This window comes from Vulpes vulpes, chromosome 14, assembly GCF_048418805.1.
Source record: "Vulpes vulpes isolate BD-2025 chromosome 14, VulVul3, whole genome shotgun sequence".
Lineage (NCBI taxonomy): Eukaryota > Metazoa > Chordata > Mammalia > Carnivora > Canidae > Vulpes > Vulpes vulpes.
In genome coordinates this window covers 34,680,801-34,704,588 of record NC_132793.1, presented here as the reverse complement: position 1 = coordinate 34,704,588, position 23,788 = coordinate 34,680,801, and the positions used below count along the sequence as shown (strand labels likewise).

General features: G+C 40.2%; 1 protein-coding gene across 11 annotated transcripts in view; it reads right to left on the bottom strand.

Annotated features, from left to right (window-relative positions):
* PLCB4 (phospholipase C beta 4) overlaps positions 1-23,788 on the bottom strand; it is a 414,226-nt gene that overhangs the window by 229,921 nt on the left and 160,517 nt on the right. For all 11 annotated transcript variants that reach the window (XM_072736376.1, XM_072736375.1, XM_072736379.1 and 8 more), the window contains one exon: positions 23,094-23,151. The gene's annotated coding sequence lies outside the window, so the exon portion shown is untranslated. The remainder of the gene's footprint in view (positions 1-23,093; positions 23,152-23,788) is intronic.

Here is a 23,788-nt window from a genome sequence, read left to right as displayed (position 1 = left end):
AGCATCCTCTTAACAACTGTCTTATTACCTTTCCTTCACGTCCATGTTCTGAAAAAACCAAACTTCCAGATAAACTCTAAGAGTTTTAAAAACCAAAACAGTGAAAACACTACAATTTTTTTTAAAAGATGCAAAATTGCAAATTCAAATAATCTTAAGAGAAGTCACAAAGGACGTGGAGAAGTAATCTGCTCCAGTTCTCTGTTGGCAAATGCTTCTCTAAACCTCTCCTTCACAAACACAGGCCGGAGAAAAGGCTGTACTACAATTGCATGAAATTTCCAAATGCATTTGACTACCACCAAGAATCACAAAATCACTCAAGAACCCCAAATGAAGTCATTCATTGACAAGAAGTCTTGCCTCTTCCTAGAAATTTCTTCTGGGTTACTTTGAGCATCCATAAAGAACAACTCAGCAGCATTCCCTTTAAATAGAATCCTCCTAATTCATAATCCCACCAGTGTCCTGCTCTCTGGGTTCACTGAGACCATTTCTTTCACCTTCCTTTCTAAAATTTCTATCCTAATTATCTTGACTGTTCTTCTTTGAACCTCCTACATTTTTTCTAGGCTTCTTTTTAAGGGCTGCCAGAGAAAATAGATGACAGGTAAAACACCGGATGCTGCTAGTCTAAGGACCACACTTGGACAACCAGTACTCTTAATTCCCTAAAATATGGGGAAGGAGCAACCCCTCAGGTCTACAATAGCTCTGGCTAAATTACACAAGCCCAGAGGAGAACATGTGAGTCTCATCTCTGCACTGTGAGCATTCAAATCCTCTGCCTCAACGTTTCTAGGAAACCGGAAAATGCCTGACTGAAGAAAACCCAGCCACTACTCACTTTGGATTAGATTCCCCGAGATGGAAAGAACCTCTTTAAGGCTCAAATGATTTATTGTCCTGAGGCAACCTTGTGAAGGAACATAGGAAGCCATCCCTTTGTTTTCATCTGCCTCTATGAAAACCTGTCCCGAGCCCCCAACGAGGAGCCTGGAGAGGGCTCTATCCTAATTTACCTCCTTAAAAGCAGATCTCTTCATAGTGACTATTTGTTTTATTCTCTGACCTTTCTCCAACCTATGAGCCCTGGTGAATCTCCCAGACCTAGGAACCTGACCAAGTAACGGTCTGGTCCCCAGGCCCAATATTTGGTCCAAGAGCGTGAGGCAGATTGCTTTGATGCCTGAAATTAACAGTCTGTATCCTTTTCCATTTTCCTGTAGCTCCGAAGTCTCTGAAATCTGACTTGGGATTTGTTTTGGCCAACAGAATGAACCAGGAATGACACATACCAATTCTGAGTCTAGCCCTTCAAGGGGCCGTGCATGCTTCTGCTCCTTCCCCTCAACCTGGCTCAGCCACGATGAACCAAGGCCAGGCTAACCAGACAGAGCATGAGAGACTATACTGAACAAAGCGAAGGCGTCCCATCTGAAGTCATAGAAGATTCGCCAGCCCAGAACTGACCCATTAGCTGATCACAAATACAAGAGAAAGTCCAAATGAGCTGAGGCCAAACTAGCTAAAATGCCCAGCTGGCCCATAAATTTGTGACCAAAAATAATTTATTGTTATTAATAACAAGTTAGTAAATTTGTTATTGTTATAAACCAAGGTTTTAGGGTGATGATTATGCAACATTATTGTGGCCAGAGGTAATTGGTAAATAGTCTGATAATCTGGTCATGCTTCACCTCAGCTCTGATTCTCAAGATTCTTCCCTGCCTGGCTCCTACTAAGACTTGCTCTCTAGGGAAGGAGCTATCCTCATTTTGGTCTCTCTAGGTTATGCCCTAAGCTTAATGCCTTTCATTTCCATTGGTACCCTGGGCATATAGTCCTTGAATGTATCTGCTGATTCACCACACAACTATCCTGAACTGGACAATCCTAATTAGGGCTGGTCAATACTAATTACAGTTCTCTTATTTCCATTTCTTTTATGCTTGACCAACTTTGTTTCCCATTCTGCTTTTGGCTTACTGGTTTCTCTTATGGAGTTTTGAGGATATGTGTGCATGTGTACGCTCTTGCATGCTGTCAGTGTTTTACCATCAAAGAAATAAGAGAATAAGTGATAGGCTTATTCGCCAACCCCTGCTTCTCCGAACCAAGAAATACAAAGAAGATGTACGAATGGGCAAGAGAAAAGGGGAAGGAGGGTAGAGGGAACAGTATTTATCCCACTCATAAATTTGTTACTCATATCAAAGAAATCAGAAAAGCCTTCCCCATTCAAGTGAGTAGTTCTTTTGTAGTCAAACAATAAAACTAATTCCACCAGAAATTTTTCCTCCTTTTCACTTACTTACTATTTTACTCTTATTTCAAAGAAAACTAATACCTAAATATTTCTTACACTAATACTATCTTTCATAGTATAATCTTAAGAAAAACAAGCATATGGAGGAAGGAATGTAACTGATTCAATGGGCTAAGATTCAAATAAGATTTCTGCAACTCAAATAATTCAATTTTTTGCTACCCTGGGGAACAGGGCAACAAAGTTTTGCTTCAGGCCATAGGCCACCAGAGCAGACAACAGAAGTATAATGCAAGTGGCTATGATTGTTGGACTGAACTCATGTGCTTATCTCCCCTTCTTCCCTCTCTGTCTCCCCCAGAGATTCTCCCGAGCATCCCCCCGCCCCCCACAGTGAAAGCAAAGGAATAAAGATGACTGACTGCTAGCCAAAGAGGAGAGAGTCCAGAGTAAACAGAATTAGAAGACAGAGACAAAAAAGGAGGCAAAATTGTGCTGAGATCAGAGTAGGCAAAGTTGTAGCTTAGAATATGGCAGGTGGGGATCTCAATAGGCATGGCTTGGGGTTGGCTAGAGCAGAGGCCAAGAGCAAGAATTAAGCTTAGTTGTAGCACAAAAGACTTAAACATGGTTGCATAAAAGACAAATGCTAAAGGCTGAGGGTACAAAGTCATTTACAACAAACTGGTATTACAGAGAGAAAGGAAGACAAAACTGGCAGAAGGTGAACAGAGGGAAACAACATGGTTAAGGAAATGAAGAGACATACTTAACACTCCATACCATGCCTCCATTAAAATCAAGTTTGTAATGAAATATATAATGACATGAGAATGACATATAGATCATGATCTAAGGTGTGAAAAAAGAACAAAGGAAATGCTCTGATATTTGACAATGTAAAAGCAGGAGGACTATTCAGACAAATTGAAACCACAGAACGTTCCAGGAAAGGACAGTGGATCAAACACCACTACCCTATGTGGTGGGCAAGTCAAAAGACTTTCAAATGTTGGAGGAAACAGAAACAGAGGTTCAAGAATGCTAAATAAACTAACACAGGCCACTAACAGAAGGAGGGTATACAGCCATGTAATTCTCAAAAAGGAAGAAAGAAAAGAATCAAAGTGGTCATTTATAGGAGTTAAATCCTTATTTTTTTTTTTTTTTACGATTTTATTTATTTATTCATGAGAGACGGAGGGAGGGAGGGAGGGAGGGAGGAAGGGAGGGAGGGGGGAGAGAGAGAGAGGGAGAGAGAGAGAGAAGCAAAGGGAGAAGCAGGCTCTATGAAGGGAGCGTGATGTGGGACTCAATCCTGGGACTCCAGGATCACAGTGTGTGCTGAAGGCAGGCACTAAACCGCTGAGCCACCCAGGGATCCCTAAATCCTTATTTATTAAATCAACAGCTAATGTTCAAAATGGACTAAATGCTGAAGGATGAGGTATATTTCAGGTTATAGCTATAACCAACATAAGATTTAAATCTAGAGATGGTTACAGTGATTGCTTGCAAAGCACTGGAGGGTTGTGGTGTAGGAAGTGATCCATTTTGTCTTTTTTGCTATGTTGGTTTTTTTTTTACATATGGATATATTACTCTTATGAAAAATGAAATTTAAATGTTACACTCTCCCTACTGAATTATTCAACACAGATGACCCAGTTGTGAATTCAGACGCACAAGGAGGGCATTTTTGAGATAAGTCAGAAAGTCCCTCAAAAATGACCTTTGTTTGAGCAACATGGTTATAGCAAGGAAAAAGCTCTCTAAGAGCCCCAGTTGCAAGGAACTGCTGACAGTTGCATTTTCCTTTTATGCCCTGGAAAATCACAGAGACAGGTATTATGGTATCACAATCAGTTGGGGCGGCAGACGCCAATAATGTGGTGTTGCCTGGAGACAGCGTCATAATAGAAAGGGCCTCGAGGGTAAGATCCGATTTGGAAATGAAAGGCTGGGCTGCTTCCCAGTGCTCTCCTGCTCTGGGCTGAAGGATAACTATGCCTAACATAAGGACAACCTCCTGGGGTGTCCAGACCATCTCCTCCTCCACAGTGCCTGCACAGCACTCTGTATTCATCAACCAGGCAATTCCTTGGGCTGTCAAGACAGAACTACATTGATTTTCAGAAACCACCTTTGTGGGCCATGAGGGGTTTTGCTTGCGGTCAAGTGACAGCAAAACACCTTCACAGTTGAATATAAAAATAAATATACGTTGATGCTGTATCCACAGACTGTTAGTCCATCCTGCAATATCCTGACCCCACCCCACCCCGCCTAACCCCTCAGCACCATGGATTCCAATGCAGCTGCCACCTGGACCACTCCAGGAGCCTCCACATGACAGGGCAAGATCATCATTTCCTTATTCCCAAACCCCCAGACCCTGCTTCCAGCCCCTCAACCAATCCAAATGTCTGAACCCACAATGGACTTCTACATGATTATTCACAGTTTTGCTCCCTTTAGGCTGTTCCATCGCTTTCCTGATAAACTTTGTCTCATCACTGCACACTGTTGTGTGTCCCTAAGAGTGCTTGGAGCAATACTAATGCCTCTATTAGTTCTTATGAAAAATGCTAAGAGAAGAAAAGGATCCCACGGAAAAACAATTTGCAAAACACAATATACCATAACTCCCTTTGGGAGAGTCACAATTTACATTAGAATACGGTGGGTTCTGGGAATACTGTGGTAAAGAAAAGCATCTAAGTTTGTTTAATTCAGCATGTCACCTCTGCACAAAACAATTATTAACACCACTCAGAATTCCTCTTTTGTTGAGCACACTTTGGCAACATGGGTTTGTGATCTCAGGAGTGGCGGTGTAATGTGGTGCTTCTCAAACCTGAGTGTGCATAAGGACCACCTGGAAGGCTTATGGAAAAACCCAGAATGTTGAGGCTTATCCCAAAGATTCTGAGGCCCATACCCCAGTATTCAGCATGATGGAGGCCCCAGATTCAGCATGATGCCCCTGGCCTCTTTAACAATACCACGACTGACATATTTCTCCAGGAAAAAATCCAAACTCCTTAGCACAATATTCAAGTTCCTTCTTATTGTAATCAGACACTCTTCACCTTCCTTTTCTCCTGTTACTTCCCTTTGGTTATCATATGCTGGAGCCACAAGAACTACCTTCTTCATCCTATATCCTAATTGTCCTTTCCTGCCTCTGTTACCCGCCTCTGCTCAAACGCTTCAATCTTCAAAAGTCCAGAACAAACTGATGCCTGGTGGGCTTGGCATGACCTTCTTTATATAGTTTAGAATGTCCTATCCTGATTTGCTATTGCTTATTTGCGTTGCTTAACTTCTATTGTAGTCAAGAAGCTGTAGGAAGGCATATTCTGTCTGACTTATGTTTGTTTATAGATAAAATCTGGCAGACTGCTTTGTAGCCCGTAAGGGCTCAGAAAGCACTTGATAAGGAAATAAATACATGGCTAGCAAAAGCAGCTGATCCAAATAAATCCTTATTAACCCCAAATTTGCAAGATGGGTGTGTAAATCTGCTCTGGTTAAATGAACTCTGTTAAATTCAGTGAAAATCCACTAAGTACATCTTAGAAATTAGGCCACCTCAAACGGTTTTGTAGATTGTTTACTGCACAACATGAGCAGCTGCACCTGGTGACCCAGGTTAGAAATCCGAGAAAATGACCCCCAAACACACAGAGGTAATAAAGGCTATGGAGAGAGAGAGAAAGAGAGAGAGAGAGAGAGAGAGAGAGAGACTGTGTGTGTGTGTGCGTGCGCACTCAAATATACACACATATCTTGATCTGTGAAGCAGTAATATACACATATAAAGTCATGAACTAAGACATACATCTCCCAGTACATAAACTATGCTCCAATAAATAAAACACAGTGAAGAAAAGTGAGAAAAAATAAAGCATATAGTAGAGAAAAGACTGTGTTTAAAAGTTCTTATTTTGTCTTTTTTCATCCGTTCTCTCAAGACCTGGGAGAGAGTTACCCCATTCCACAATCTGTATATTTGTGACACAGTAATAATATCAGCAAGGGATTATTTAGGGAAGTAACTAGAAGCAAAACTATCACATAGGCATCATGATGGCATATGTGGGGTAATACATAACAAGAGCAATCTGTACACTGGTGGGTAAATAAAAGTATTTCAGTTGTCCTCTCTCATGAAAGAACTTATTGTTTCTTCCGGACCAAGTTTTATCCAAAGTCTTATCACCTAAGCCACCTTTGGAGGAAAGTGCATTCAGTAGTTGATCTCATCAGACTTGCTGGTTTCCATAGAAACTCCTGGAGAACACTCCTGCTTGTCTGGACTAAGTGCCTCTCCCATCAATTCCAAATGAGTCCAGGAAAGCCCTGTCTTGGCGCCTGCCATCTCTCAGCCCTGCTCTGTTGCAGAAGAACAGAAGAGCACTTAAGTCCGCATCTGCTAGCCTTATCAGAAGAGCTGTCTCCATTACGGACACACAAAATGAAAGATTAAACACTGCCTTGTCCAATTAGCCTTGGTCTAAATAGGTTGTTCCCTGTAGGAGTCTTGTAAAAAATGTTCCTGGGGTTCATATTTGAAAAAAAAATAAAAAGCAAAACCAAAAGAAAAATGCCTGGATACTACAAAAGGAACCCTGTGTCCTATCAATTTATATCATTACATAATTACCAAAAGACTTTGAGGGTAATGTCTTTATGCTGGAAGGTTATTCTTTTCTTGCTGTGGGAAAGAGGAAGGGAGGAGCAGTAAGAATTTTAGGCCTTGGAAGGAAGGTCATTTAAATATTCTTAGTTTTATCTACAGCACCTGCTCAGATAACCAGGTTCTCCTGTGCAAACATTAAGATATCAAGAAACAAAATTAATCTGCCATATAAGAAGTCAGGAAAGCTGTTACTCTTAGAGAAGGGACAGTGACTGGAAGAGGTGATGAAGGGGAGCTCCTGGAATAGTGGAATATCTTACTTCTGTATCAGGTTACCTGGGTGCATTCACTTCATTCAAATCCAATGGGTTGGGGCACCTGGGTGGCACAGTTGGTTAAGTGTTCCCTTCTTGGTGTCGGCTTGGGTCCTGATCTTGGGGTCATGAGATCCAGTCGAGCTCCACAGTCAGTGCAGTCTGCTCGAGATTCTCCCTCTCCCTCTGTCCCTCCTGTTCCTGCCTGCTTTCTCTCTCTCTAAAACAAATAATCCTTAAAAAAAAATCTAATGAGCTGTACACTTAGATTTGTGCAGTTTTCTACTTGCACGTTAGTTACACTTCAATAAAGAGATTTTATAACTAAAAAAGGAACAGACAAAGCAAGACATCTAGGCAATGGATAGATCTGGCCTGGAATAGATAAAGGCAATCAGAGCCTGCTACGTTTCCTGCTGAACTAAACCGGAAAGGTAAGTTAATAACATGATCCAGACTACCCCTGAAAGATGCCAAAAACAGTGACTGTGGAGCCCAAATTATATTCCTTCTTCAATAAGTGTGTCCATGAAGTGTGTCTAGCCCGAGCCTTTCTTCCCCACTGAATGATGTAAAACAACTGGTGTTTGTAGGAGGCATTTACGGGATTATCTGCCCAACAACCCACCTCTACAGCTGGGAATTTGGCCAGCCGTGGACGGCTGGTTCTGCAAAAGCCTCGGGATCAGGGTTAGTCCATTTATCATCTTCGTAGGGATTTTGAAAACAGGATAGGAAAAGAGGTTCATCCTTCTGGATGCCTGAGGCTATAATATGTCTAGTTTGTTGCCTGTCAGAAGTCATGTTTTCCACCAAAGGGAGAAGAAATCTGGTCTATACAAATAGAGTACATTTATATCATTTTCAGCCAAGAAGGTCTTAGATCTATTATATTTTTTTCTACAAAATTGGAATCAATACATTTTAACACTTCTGGCCTAACAGAAGTAAAGATGCCTGATTTGCTCACCTCCAGTGATATCTTCATCCACCCAACAACTTCAGTCATGCATGCTCATGGGCATTTGCTTGACCCTGAAATTATGCCTATAAAAACCTCATGCCAGCATCCCTTCCCTGCCCAATCACTGGTTATCTTCTCTACCATTATAACTCCCAAGCCCAACAATGCCCAATCTCACTGAGACCCGTGACTCATATGCTGTATCACTCTTTTACTACCCATCACAGTCATCAGACCTCCCTGCCCTCATTACCACCCCAAACGCACTGACCATCATGCTTTACAGCCATTCTCCCTCTTCCCCCACCTCCAGCCTCTCCCTCCCTCATACTTCCCTTGGCCAATTCCTCAATGTGGCAACAGCTAATTCTCTGTCTACTAAGCAACTGTGGTCATATAGTTAAACTAAGCTGGAGAAAAAAAAAATCCACAGCCCAACTGACCAATCTTCACTTTAAACTGAAGCCTGTGACCCTCAAATGAACACTCCAAGACTATCTAATAGTCCCTTCTTTAGTATGTTTACTCTTATATTCTTTTAAAATATGCTCTCTTCAAAACCTCCAGCCTCCCTTTCCTGTGCCCCTTCTCAGTAACACTGGCCCAAACCCGACCTAAGTGTGTCAACATAAGCAGACTTCTCCAAAGAGAATTCTCCCCTCCTGTCAACATCCTCAGTGACCTCTCCATTGTGAAATTCAATAGTCATCTTTCTTTTCCCATCAACCATCTCAACAGCTTTGACACCATTAAAAATGTTCTCTTCTCCTGGTGACAGCAATTCCATACTCTCCTAGTTATTCTTGCTCTCACCAGCCACTTGTTCTCAATAATGACCTCTTTTGCTCTGTTTATTAACCTTCACACATGTTGGTGACCCAGGGCTCTTCTCTCTATATGCTCTCTTCCTAGGTTATATCTCATATGGTCCAATGCTCTAAATACCGTTGCTCACCTTTCCATCTCCAGCTCTCATATATCCAACTGGTCCAGACTCCTATATCGAATGGCTTGTTTGACATTCCCACTCAAATACTAAGCATCTTAAAGTCTAAAGTAGAACACTTGATTTTTCAAAATAAAATCTGTATTTTTTTTCCTCTGGTCTTTTCTGTATCCGTAAATTTCCTATCATAAACCCAAATGATTCCTCATCTATAAATCCACCTGAATCATCTACCCCACCCTAATCAGCCTCTGTCAACTGATCTCATTTTATTTTCTTAATGCTTATCACTATATGAAATTGTCTTGTCCTTCTATTTGTTTACCTCATTATCTACTTCCCTCTCCTAGAAAACCACCCTCTATAAGATCGGGGGGGACAAGTCTCACTGCTCTCTTCCAAGTGCTTAGTGATGGTACACTGCAGGCACCAGATAAATATTTGCTGAATGAATAAGTCAGACACAAAATACAAAAAATATAATAATAACAAATGACCATTTGGAAAACACTAATGAAGAAGGAACTATAAAGTTTTTCTGAGTCAGCATCATTATCCTTTAATAGTAAAACATTAAAAAGATTAAATCTGAAACTCATTTCTAAATTACCCAAACAAAACTAAAATGAGATACATTTTAGTCACTCCAAGCAGACTGTAATTTGGCTAAGAAGCAAAACAAAATCTGTTTTCATTTTAGCATCACCAGCGTTTGACAACATAAATCACTGTCTCTAGCACTCTGGGGCATGAATGACATCTGCGAATTAATAAACCCTTTGATGCTAAAAGAAAACAAGTTGCTCTAAGTTACATCCAAGTATTGAATCTAAATAAACATATGACAAACATTTTTCTCACAGTTTTATCTTTTAAACAATCAGAGAGCAAACAGACCAAAACAGGTTCTGCATGACTAGATTGGACACTTCCAAATAATTTTAAGGGACTGTTTTTGTCCTGTTCTTATTTACTTCCTCCAGAACTTGTGTACTACATGTGGAACACTTACCCATTTTTAAAATACTCTGGTTTTCAAAGAATAGGATTTGATTGATGTGAATGTATTATCTATGAACCGTTAACTTGATCTTTACTCTCCTTTGCACCACATCAAAAATTGAAAATGATCTGTTAACTTTACCCAGCTGTCACTCCCATACTTCCACTATGTAAGTGACGTGTCCCCAATTCCAGTTAAAGAATTTTCCAAACTTGATTTTAATGAAAAAGATGTTGGCTTAGTCACTTGAGCCAAGTCAACAATACGACAATATGATGAGATTCTAAACATTTACTTGCTTGTTCTTGCCCACTGTTTCCAACAATGGACAATTTAGAGACAGATATGTGTGACAAACTTCATCTAATTGTAGCTTCTAGAAAGTGTTTAGACACCTTTAATCTTTCCAAATCTATGTCCCCTCTTGATGATCCTAAAACTCTTACATTGCCCTGATAAATATATTTTATGAGCAATTTGTCCAAAAGAGCTAAATTTATTAAGGTATATGTTATACAAAATAAAATGAACCCTTGTAACTAGTACCACAAACAAGATACTGGAAGCTTTTCCATCAATTCATAAGTTCCTTTGGGCCCCCCCTGCCAACCCCAACCCCATCCCCACACTCTACCCTAGACACACACCAGCCACAAGCAAACGCTGATCTGCATTCTGTCATTACAGATTAGATTTTCTTGTTCTAGAACATCCTATAAATAACACTGCATGTACCCTTTTTATGTATCATTTACTTTCACTCAACAGAGTGTTTTTGAGGTTCATCTCAGTTGTTGTTTGTACCAATAATTTGTTCCTTTTCATTGCTAAGCAGTTTTCCATTGTAGGCACATGTCAATTTGTTTATCCATCACCTGTTGGTGGATATTTGGTTATTCCCAATCCTTGCCATTATGACTAAAGCTGCTATGAACATTCATTTACCAGTCTTTCTAAGGACGTAAGTTTACATTCTCTCAGGAAGAAAACTTAGGAGTGAAATTGCTAAAGTCACACTCTAAGTGTATGTATAACTTTCAAGGAATCTGCCAAATAATTCTATGGAAATTCACTAAATATAGGTTTACTTTTGCTTTCCAGATATATAACTTTAATATTGGAATTTTCACTCTACATACCAATTTCCTTTCTCTGCCCCAAAAGATGCTCCCATGTTTTTCTTAATCTCTATGGATATTCAGTGTACTGAAGTCATCCCACAGGAGGTTAAGACACTGCTGCTGTACATAGAGTTGTTTTGTTTTAAATATGAGATACTAAACTAATTAAAGGAAAGAGTCCCTTAATGGACCCCCATGTGGTATGACTAGTAGATTCTAAGAGGGTTTCTATGAAGCATATTCTCCCATATAAGATGTCAGAATAGAATCTGCTCAATCCTCCCTATAGAAGACCTCAAGGATCCTGTTTCTCCTGCTACAGCTTCATGGGGCCGATCTCTATAAGAGCTGAAGGTTTCCAATAGACTATTTTATTTCCAGAGTATTTAGTATTCTAAGTACCATAAGGGAAGAAAACTGAGCCCTCCTTCAGCATTCTTCCAACTAGAATCTGTCTCAGTGATTTGTCTAGACCAGGCCATGCAGGAATGACAGATACCCATGGCTAACATAAATGTTCTGATTAAATTATTCACCCCAATTTGGGAATAAAGAACCACCACTCACTCATAAATAAATGCACCTGCAACTCCTTTCCAGATTCTTATTTTCTAATTCATGAGCATATGCCAAGTCGATTATGAATTTAAAATAAAATGGACCACACAACTTTTAGAGACAGATAATCCTGTCTCAATGCCATTCACCTGAAAGGGTCTACACTTTCCCTCCTCTTGAATCTGGGCTGGCCTGTGACTTGCCTTGGTGAACACAATATGGCAGAAATGATGGGTGTGCTTTTGCACACACTCACTCTCTCCCCCTTGCTCTCTCGTACCATGTGAACAAGCCCATGCCAGCCTGCTTAGAAGGCAAGAGACAAGAGGAGGAGAAATAAGCAATTGGCTAGGACCATCCTAGACCAGCCAGTCCTCAATATACTGAGCAGCTCATCACAGATACTTAAGTGAGCCCAACAAAGATCAGTAGAACTTTCCAGCCAAGGCCAGTCCACATTGCCAACCCATGCAATTGTGAGCTAAATAAATGGCCACAGGTTTAAGCCATTACATTTGGGGGCAGGGGACATAATACAGCATAAGCTAAGTGACACACTGATCACTAGGGAGATAGCTTCTTTCCCATTAACAATGCATAGATTCCCCTCCCACAACTTTTGCTGTTCCTCATGGCCCTGACCTTTTATCTACTTTCCTGGTTCTAATGTCTTACTTAATATCTATGCCTTCCTCTACACACCTATGCTAGTTGTCATGGGCTGAACTGTGTCTCCTCAAAATTCTTATGTTGAAGCTTTAACTCCCAGTTACTTAAGAATATGATTGGATTTGGAGACAAGGCCTTTAAAGAGGTGATTAAATTAGAATGAGGTCATTAGGGTAAGCACTAATCCAATCTGGCTGGTGCCCTTATAAAGAAGAGGAAATTTAGACACACAGACATCAGGGCTGTGCATGCACAGAGAAAAGTCTATGTGAAGAGATAGCAAGACAGTGGCCAACTGCAAGCCAAAGACAAAAAGCCTCATGAGAAACCACACCTGATGACACTTTCTAGCCTCCAGAACTGTGAGAAAATAAATTTGTTATTCAAGCCACCGAGTTGGTGACATTTTGCTATAGCCACTCTAGACAACTAATATACTGCTTGCAAGGAGGAAAATATGAAGTTTTCCAGTTTTTCCCCCTTATAATTACTCTGATAATTCCTTTCCTAAGCTTCAAAAACAGTTTTAAATACAAAGAATCGTATTTGTTGTAAAAAAAAAAAAAAAAAAAAAAAAAGATTTTTAATGTATATTAAAGCTACCAAATAAAGTACAAAAAATAAGCTCACTTTTTGGGAAAAGGAAGTTACCTCCTACACTCTCATGGTAGGCCCTGCATCCTTCACCTGAAATCCATGTCTTGCTGTCTTGTCTCATTTGTCTAATACTTGTTCCTGCATAGTTAACTTGGGTTTTTCACTCAGTGCTCTAAATCACAGTTCATTAATACATATACATGTATACACATAAACACACATGTAGCTGCTACTAACTCTTACTCTAATGAGGGGCAAGCAGAAAAACACATGCCTGTATCTCTTACCTTCCCATTGTGAAGTGTCTAGGGGTTAAAACAGCTTTCTCCCGCCCTCCAGGAGCAATCACTCAGCTTCTATTAGATGAGGACTTTAAGGGCCATCTGGAAATGCTTAAAAAGCAGTGGCTGAGGATTCACAGATAAAGAGTTATTTCCAAAAGGAAAATCCCATATATTCTCAAAGGAATGGACCAGAGGTCAAACATGCTAGAAACAAATGTGAATCATCCCAGCAACGGATCCCTGAGCTGTCTTTCCACCTTCTAACTTCTTCCTGATTGTGATGCCTGTGTCAGAGCTTTCCTCTATAGGCGAGGTTTTTTTTTTATTTGTTTATATAATTAAAGATCATGACGGATACAATTAAACATATGCGCAAACCAGAAAACAATCTCTAGTTATCACAACAAATAGGAGATTGTACATTTTCTTTTTTTCCCTAAAGGCTAACCTGGAATTCTAACGAGCAACTTTAACCCAACAGCCTGTGTACTGGGTTTGCTCTGAATACCACCAATGCAGTTCTTGTCATTAGGGAGTGACTGTAAGCCAGGAAACCCTTATGGATTATATACCATTTCTGTAATAAACCTCCATGAAACTACATGACTATTCACTGGGTTAGTGCTTTGTCTGGAGGTACAATATTCCAATTCAAGAATCACTGCAGGATGAAACAATAATAAAAGAGGCGGAGCCCCAAATAGACAAAACAATACTGGGGAACAAAAAACAAGGTTGAAAGACTCCTATTTTGTGAATTCCAAACGTACTACAAAGATACAGAAATCCAAACAAGGTGGCACTGGCATAAGGACAGGCATATAGAACAACAGAATAGAATGGAGATTCAAAGAAATAAACTCCCACATCATGGCCAACAGACCATCAGGAATGCCATTTGATTTCACTCACATGGAATTTAAGAAACAAAAAACAAACAAACAAAGGGGGAAAAAGAGAGACAAACCGAAAAAACAGACACTTAACTGTAGGGAACAAACTGATGGATACCAGAGGGGATGGGTAGGGAGATGGAGGCAATAACTGACAGGGATTAAGAGGACACTTATCGTGAGGAGCACTGAGTGATGTAGATAGAGAATTGATGAATCACTATCTTGTATGCCTGAAACTACTCTAACAGTGGATACTTGAAGAAGCAGAAATACTGTAAAACATGAAAAGAAAATAGTCAATCTAGACATGGTCTTCCTAACTGAAGAGCAGCATCTGTACATAGTCTGGAATCCACAGGAACATCACTTTACAGAGCCCCAGAGGGCAGAGCACCCCTAGGAAGCAGAAGAGAGGACAACATGGTACCTGCAGCTCCTCAAAGCTGGTCTTTTACAGACTGCTTATTTCTTTACTTTTTTTATGGACAAAAGAGCACAGGGCTGCAGAAGGGTAGAAAGAAGCCAGCCAGTTAAACTAGCAATTGGTTTGGAGCTTCAGCAATATCCATGGGAAAGGAAAACATGAAGGAAAACACTGAGTATAATAAGAGGTCCCATATATGCACCATCGCGTTCTCAGCAGCAGCTTATAGGAACATCTCCTGCATTCTCCAGATGGGAAAACAAGACCTCAGGCTTCAGAGCTCCCATTCTTACTCCCACACTGTAAGGCATGCAGCCAGGTGAGAAATTAGGGAAGTCACCAGGAGCATCATCTGGTTTTAAAGTAAACTGATCATTGCTTAGGGGTATGGGTTTGACTTCTATTTTCCTATGAATTCCACAGAGACTCTCTGACATATCTCCAATGAGAAACTGTACTGCACCTACCCAAATTCAATAATTCAAGGAATAAAAACAAAAAACAAACAAACAAAAGCCAAAAACAACCATGACTGTCACATGAGCTTCTTGCTGCTTATTTTTTTCTGAGTATGGCCTTCTCTGGGCTACCTGAACGCTCACTGTGAAACCACACATCCTCTGGTAAAACAGGAAGGGTCAGGAGATCCTGTCAGCGTTTTTCACCAACAAAGCCACTGAGTCCTCTTCAAACTGCTCTCCTCCTGCTTTTGTGACACCGATTCCCCACCAAGGGCCACAAAATATGGCAAGAAATGAAGTATCTGATCTGTGAGGAGGTTATGGCCCAAGGTCACAGGCTGGTTCCTCTCCTGGAGTGGGGGATGGGGAGGGCGGTGGTTAGTTTAGCCCTCAGGCTTCAGTAGGTTGCCCTTTCCCACCTGAGCACAGCAGACAAGATGCCTGCTCCTCTTTTATTTCAGAAAAGCAGGTAAGGACTTTCCAAACGTAACCATTTCCACTGGGCTTTTGCCATGGTGCGGTTATATCACAAAAAATTACAAAGACCAGAGAGCTAGAATTTATTTTTCCTCCCTTTTCCAGAAACAGAACAAAGCAACTATTTCCATTCAGCAGGGGGGGGGGGGGGGGGGGGGTCCATATTTCAGGCCTGGAAAACACCCTAGATGCCCAACTCAAAATGGGTGTCTGCAACATTGAGGGGGGAGTTCTCAGTGTCTCCACCACACATGGGCCCTGGGGAAATGACACACAGAAACACATTTATTATCATAATGACTTCAGTAGCACCATTCACACAAGCTACGTGCGAAAAGCCCAAAGAAACCGAGAAATACAAGGACAATCATTAAAATTTTCTATACAGGACTCTTAGGCATTTTCTAGTAGTTTCTTCCAATCTTTTGGAAAACAAGCTGGAAGAAACAACTTCGCTAACACCATAAACTTTTAGAACCTTGCACTGAAACTTTTTTTTTTGGGGGGGGGGGAGGGGTTGAAAAACAGGACAAGCCTTAAGCACCTACTAGAGCATAAAACAGACTTTTTTTTCTTTCAAGTGTATCCCACTACAAATTTATGGTTAATACTTTGCTTCTCTGTTTTTTATTAAAGTATAGTTGACTCTAACATTTAAAAATTTTAAAAAGCTATAAGTTTCTTCTTCTTGGGGTTTTTGTTGGTTCTGTTATGGTTTTTTTGTTTTTGTTTTTGTTTTTGTTTTTTACTGTTAACAACTATATTCCTACCACCTAGCTTTTTTGAACAGCTGGCTTTTATCCATCCATCTGTCCATCCATCCATCTATCCATCCATCCACTCCTCTTTTAAAAGTTAAGTCACAGAATTCATTACACTTCATCCCTAAAACGTTACACTGCTGGCATTTTAATCTTTTCTAGTTGAAGGCTGTGACTTCACAAGAGGAAGGAGGGAAAGGAAGTCAAAGTCCATTATGCACCCAATTTAAAGTTCCACACTCAGATAAATTTGAGATTCTGGCAAGGGACAGAGATCTTCCTGGGTTTCACAGGAAAGTACAGAGTGCTGACCTCAGCAACTGTTAAGTAAGTTATCTTACCAAAGTGATGGTGTTGGTCCCACACCCATCTTCCCTCTTTCTAACCCTCTTGTGAAAAGCAGCCCCTGTTGGCCACAGAAACCAAGAAATAAGCAACAGACAGCCATCCCAGAAACGGAAAGATGGTGAGAAAAATCCTGTGGTTGGCCAAGGTAGAGAATTCTCTCTTCTGAGGAGGACATCCATGGGTGGTAAGGGTGTGCCCTTTTGGTAAGAAGAGTAAAGGATTAGATAATTCTTCCTTTCCTATGTTTTTGCTCTTCTCTTTCATCTTGCAATTCTCCCATAAATCAGAAAACAGAGAAAAACATTTGAGGCTGGGGTATGCCCACCACTTGGAATGAACTCTAACAGTCAAGACTAAGTGAAGATAATGAAAATGAAAGACCAGGGCTGGCCACTCACTGCCCACGCAGTAGACTTTAGATTTTTCTTAAGGCAGCCCAGTCCAGCTGACTAGGTAAGAAAAGGTGAGAGAGCCACTGTGCAGAAATGTGCTCAGGAATGAATGGTCTGTTCATGTTAGAGCATTCCCAGAGCATCCACAGGGACCAAGGTAGGTACAGCAGTGACACAGGAGAGAGCCCCTGGGGCAAAAGGTATTTCCAACATTCTCTTCACACAATGTGATTCTAACAGTCCTTCCACGGAGAGGTGGGCTTTGAAGTCTCTTCCCCTTTAAAATTTGAAAGGTTTAGGGGCACCTGGGTGGCTCAGTCAGTTAAATGTCTGTCTGCAGTTCAGGTCATGATACCAGGGTCCTGGGATCAAGCCCTGAGTCAGGCTCCCTCCTTAGCAGGGAGTCTGCTTCTCCCTCTCTCCCCACCAACCCTCCACACCTCACTTGTGCTCTCCCTCAAATAAATAAAACCTTAAAACAAAAAAACTGGGCAGGTTTACAATTCACCTATAACCAAATAATTTGATGGAAATGATGCAACATGACTTCTATGGTCAAGTCATAAAATAATGCTGCTTCCACTCTGTCAGCTGGATTATCAACCAGAGCCCATGTAAGCAGTCCAGCTGCCCTGAAGCCACCGTGCTGTGAGGAGGCCCATGGTTGCCTAGGAAGAAATACCATCTGGAGAAATCCTGAGTCTATTTTGAAAGAGGGGCAAGTCAACCATGAGCTACTCCAGCCTCTTGTTCTTTCTGATTCAAAGGCCATTAGAATGTAACCACTAGAATGACCCCAAGCCAGAAGCGCCCAATGGAGCCCTACCAAAACTCCTGACCCACAGAAGAAGTGAGAGGTGAGGAATGCCTGGGTGGCTCAGTGGTTGAACATCTGCCTTCAGCCCAGGGCGTGATCTTGGGGTCCTGGGATTGAGTTCCACATCAGGCTCCCTGCGAGGAGCTTGCTTCTCCTATGCCTCTACCTCTCTCTCTGTCTCTCATGAATAAATAAAATCTTTAAAAAAAAAAGTGATGGGTAAAAAGGTGATCACTGTTATTTCAAGCCATGGCATTCTGAAGTGATTTCTTTCACAATGATCAGTAACTAAAATAGAAATCCAGAATACAAACTGAATCATGAGGAAACCTTAATTCACTTGGAAAATCCAAGTTTTTGAACCTGGTATCAATATAGCCACTACCTGCCTTTCTTATCGTGTATTTAGTACTCCAGCCTCTTCAGTTTATATGCATGTACCCGAAGTTTTCTAGAACCTTCTCCCTAACACACACACTATATACATATACACACTTTTCCATTACCTAAAAAGCCTTTCCTTTCCTTTTTGAAATCTTCCTATATATTACTCTTCATTCATGATCCACTTTCCTCCAAAAAGTCACCCTAGGATTCTGCACTCTTAAAAGTTATCAGTGACATCTTAGCTGCCAAACTCAATCATTTTATTTATTTTGAGAGAGAGAATGTGTCTGCTCTCAAGAGCATGGAGGAAGGGCAGAGGGAGAGCAAGAGAATCTTAAGCAGGCTCCATGCCCAGCACAGAGCCCAATGTGGGGTGCAATCTCATAACTTGAACCAAAATCAAGAGCTGCACAACTTAACTGACTGAGCCACCCAGGCGCCCCCAACCCAATCATTTTAATCAATCTGTGAGTGCAGGGCATTAGGTTAATCCCTGGATCATCAAAAACAGATCAGCTCACTTTCCTTGGAAAACTATGTCGCCTCATATTTTTAACAGAGTCAGCATTCCTGAATCTCCCAGCTTGGTAACAAAGTCTTATCTCAAAAGAAGTAGGCCTCTTACCAGAGTTTTTCTATAACTTTCTGAATTTGCACAGCACCACTAGCCAAATGTGGCTTTTGAGGACTTGAAATATGGCTGGTCTGAACTGAGATTTAAGTATAAAACATACACCAGATGAAAGAAATGTAAAATCTTATTAATAATGTTTATATTAATTAAATGTTAAAATAATAATTAGGATGTCCTAGGCTAAATAGATTATTAAAATTAATTTCAACTATAATCTTGGACTTCCCAGCCTCTGCCTCAGGCTGCTATAACAACCAATTCCTTTTTACTTTTTTAATGAGGCTACAAGAAAAATTGGAATTATATATGCTGCTCACATGATATTTCAATTGGATCGCACTTCTGTGCTCTACTAAATTGAAGGCGCCCAAGGAAACACCATCTATATTTGCCTAAAAAGTTTGTGACAAAAAAATACTCTTAAAGGCACAGGTGAAATATTAGGTAATACAATTAAAACAGATGGTTAAAAGGATGAAAAATAACAGAATTAGTATGTATGCTTGGAAATACTACTACCAAGAGTAATTGTCAATCATACAATATCCTTGCCTCCTTTTTCAGGGCACTAAAATATTTATTCAAGATGACATTCATCTAAGGAAGCTTTGAGATTTCAGATTTTATTTAACTTTAATATACATAGAAATTTTTAGTCACTGAAAATTGCCTATGTATCTCTCCATACTGTATTCTCTTTAGGACTTAGATATTGGAAACAGCAGATTATTACCTTCTCTATAGAAGACAGTGCATTTAAAGTGCTTCTGAGGGTGCCTGGGTGGCTCAGTCAGTTAAGTGTTTGCCATCAGCTCAGGTCATGATCCCAAGATCCTGGGATCAAGCCCTGCATCGGACTCCCTGCTCAGCAAGGAGTCTGCTTCTCCCTCTCCCTCTGTTCCTCCCCACTGCTTGTGCTCTTTCTCTCAAATTAATAAATAAGTAATGTTAAAAAAATAAAATAAAGTGCTTTTGAAAGTGCAGAAGACTTGTCCCAGGAAATGTTTGAAAGCCTAAGAGATGAAAAGTGGGTCTTTGGGAGTGAGAGAATGACATGGCATGCTGCTAGGTAGAATAGATAATCCACTGTCCTGTCTAGATACCACTGGGTCCCTTTTCACTGTCCTGTGTGCCCATCTTTCAGCTTATATGTGCTTTGCTTCTAAGTGATGGCACTTGCAAGTTTCTTCAGAGGAACACCCCTTAACTACTGAAGCTGCTTTGCCCGAAGACGCAAAGAACCAAAAAGCTCCCATGTTCACAGCCAATGGTTGATGCTGGGATGGCAAGCCCAAGCTCCTTGGGCTGGGGCAGAAGGAAGAGGTTCTCAGGGGCAATTATGCTCCAGAGCACTCCTCCAAGATCAGGGCTGAGGAAAGGACTTTGCTCGAGTTATCCCCCTCCTTGGTTCTTCCCTCTCCTTCTTGTTTCTCCCGGGAGCACTGCCTTAATAAGACACTTGTGCAAAAATCCCTCATCTCAAGTTTGCTTCTGGGGAGCTCAGCTCAAGAATCTTGTCATGCATGAATGGGCTCTAAGAAAACATGAAAACAGATTTTTGTTGTACCAGGAATAAAAGCTTCTATGTATAATACTTAAGGGTTGAAAATAACCACACTACCCACAATTTAGTAAGAATCATCTTTGCTCCTAAAGAGGACTGTAGCAATGCTAGAATGCAAGTCTCAGGTCTAAAAAAAGATGCTAACGCTGGCCAATATATATATGGCCAGCATCAGCATATATCTATATGCACATAGATATGTATATGCATATATATGTGTATATATACACACGCACGCACACACACATATATATATATATGGCTGTCACTATATATCTATACCTACAGCTCTAGGTGTGAGAGAAGTTAGAAGAGCATGTAAGTCTCCAAAGTAGAGGTAAAAAGAAAGAGAAGTCAACATTAAAGTTAGTGAGCTTCATATCTGGTGTTGTAAATTCTGTATATAATCAATATTTAATAAAAATGATAAAAATCTTTCAGAAAGCAAGCAGCCCCAAATTTAGGTAAATCTTCCAAACTGTAATACTGCAGGAGAGAAGGTATCAAAAGGTTGTTTTCTTTCTGTCCATGAAACTTGAAGACCACCTTTGGTTTGACCAGACATAAATTCCTCTTTATCAAGAGTTATCCTGAAGCTAGAAATATAATGGCAAGGATAATTAATCCAAGAGTAGTCATTTGGTCTCTATATAAATATTTTCTATTTTAGGAGTTTATGCCTAACACTGATAAAAAGCCAAGTTGAATGCGACATAAGTAAGCAAGAATATATACACCTTGTGCCATTACAGGCATTAAAACATATCCTGAATGCCCACTGTGCATGCAACAGGCCGACAACATTTAGAACCCATGCGCAAAGATACTCATGATGGGAATCATGGAGAAATAAAGCAGGTGTTCAAGACAAAACCAGAAGAATGCCAGCTCCCAGGTTTAGAGGTTTCCAATTTTAAACATGGGAAGACATTATACAAGACTAAGATTTCAATTCAATGTAAAAAAAAAACCCCAAAACAAAAAGCCTCAGAGTACAAGATTCCCAACAACTGAATGTTGCAAGAGCTCAACTATTTTTTAATAGAGGATGAAGGGAAATAAGAGAAGAAATTCTCTCTTTGGGAGGAGGGTAAGACTGAGGTAGGGATGATCAAAACCTGGTGACATGTGGGGCCCTGATTCAATCAGATCCTATGTGAGGTGGAAATGGAAAAAGAGCCCACAGACCACATTAGCGGTCTTAGAACCAGAGTCCATTCAAAGCTTTTATAAAACCAAGTACATGGCATTTATACCACTTCATAGAAACTTCTTCTTGGAACTTAAAATATTTAACAAACAACTTCTAAGCTGTTTTTTTAAACTTTTGAATCAAGTGTTTATTTTCACTAAGCACATAATTCTTCACGTATAATAAGCTGATGAAAATTATTTTTAAGAATAACAACTATTATGCAGAGACAGTGAGCAGTCCAGAAAAATGTAATAAAGGCTAAAAAGCAGATGTCATGTCTACACTGATTTAAAGTCCCTGGAGAATTATTTTGCCACCCCCTACCCCAACACTGGTTTGCCTGCTAAAACATGGTTTATGAGTCACCCGTGGGAAGCAGTAAAATACAGTGCCCTTGACTAAAAATAGGTAGGGACATTCAATAATAAATCTACTTTCCTGATATTCTTGTGTCACCATGAAATACTGATCACTTAGAGAAGTGTGATTCTTCTCTCCCCACACAGAAAGGCTAGAAGAAAATCAGCCACAAACTCCATTAGAAGATAACATGGTATGTAACAGGACTTGCAACATTATGGGAAAAAATAACATTGATTTTAAATGCCTAGAGTCTGGAGTTCACCTATCAGGATAAATAGTAAAATTGGTTATCTTTTTTATAACTATAAAGTGACTTCTCATCTGTTGAAGAAATAATACATAGTCCAAGTGTTTCCCTTATAATGGCAATCAGAAAACAGGAATTTGATTGAGAGGTCAGAAGAGAACACTCTGTCATAGTCACCATGATCCTGGCTCTAGAATAAAGTATTGGCAAGTTATAGTTTATAAATAAAGAATTGGCCATATAAAGATATGTCTGGCTCCCGTTTCAGAATATCTTTGAAAATTTGTAAAATGGAACTCTAAAAGGCACTGGGAGAATTTATTTCTGTCATCTCTACAGGTAGTTTCCCACAAAATGGACAGTGGGTTCTAGCTGACAATGAACACAGTTGTGATTTTTTTCCCCACACCTGTGGGAATCTTCTTAAACAATACTTATCTAAGACTGAACACAAGTCATACACTACTCCTCAGAAAGAACTGCAGAAAACTTAAACACTATCTGCTTTGCTCACTAAATGGAGGCAATCCTACCAGACAGCAAGTAGAAAATCTAGTAAAGGGTAAAGTGGAATGAATGAACTAGAACCTGGAAAATACCAGAGGATTAACATTCCACTGCATGAAGTATCTATGAATCCGTTTTGAGAGGCACCTCAGATAGGACATCAGTAGAAATCAAGGGGGATTCACTTTACACATGGAAAGCTCCAGAACCCCACAATTAGAAACTCTACCACAGTGTGCAGAATACTCACCAGGTAGCTCTGGATGGGCTGCGAGTGATGTCCACTTAGTTAAACTCACAGCACCGACCTGTGAAGCAAGCAGACACAGGCCAGAGAAAAATCAATGTGAAAGACCTTTATGACTCTCATGTAAAAAAAAAAAACAAACAAACAAACAAAAAAACAGCTTTTTTGCACATCAAAATCAGAATCCATAACATTTAAGAAAAAACACATCAGAAAGGCGCATTAATATTTTAGTAACACTAGTTTCCAAATGAACAAAGCCACAAAGTCATCAAATCAGAAAGATCACTGCTATGCCAGCCTACAGGGCTTATACACCCTTTTTACTAAGCTGCTGATCTACTATCAAGATAATTAAGGAGCAATTGAACAGAGCCATCTAAGACCTTTTAGAATATAATGATCTGTTTCTGACAGACAGTAAAATGTCCTTAGATGCACTGTAATTCTAAGAAAAAAAATCTGTTCAACAAAGCAGTGCTAAACACTAAAGATTTACAATGGATTTCCACCTATCCACCAAAAAAATGCATGTTTTATTGCATGTTTTTTGTCTTTGTTACTTAATAAGTTATTTATGTAGATTCAGGATTTGACATTGGGTTTCTGGTTCGGTGGAAATTTAAATTTTGAGATCTTTCCAAGATGGGGTTGGCAGGGAATGGGGGTGGGGGGAGGGAGTTCCAGGTGGTATCAGG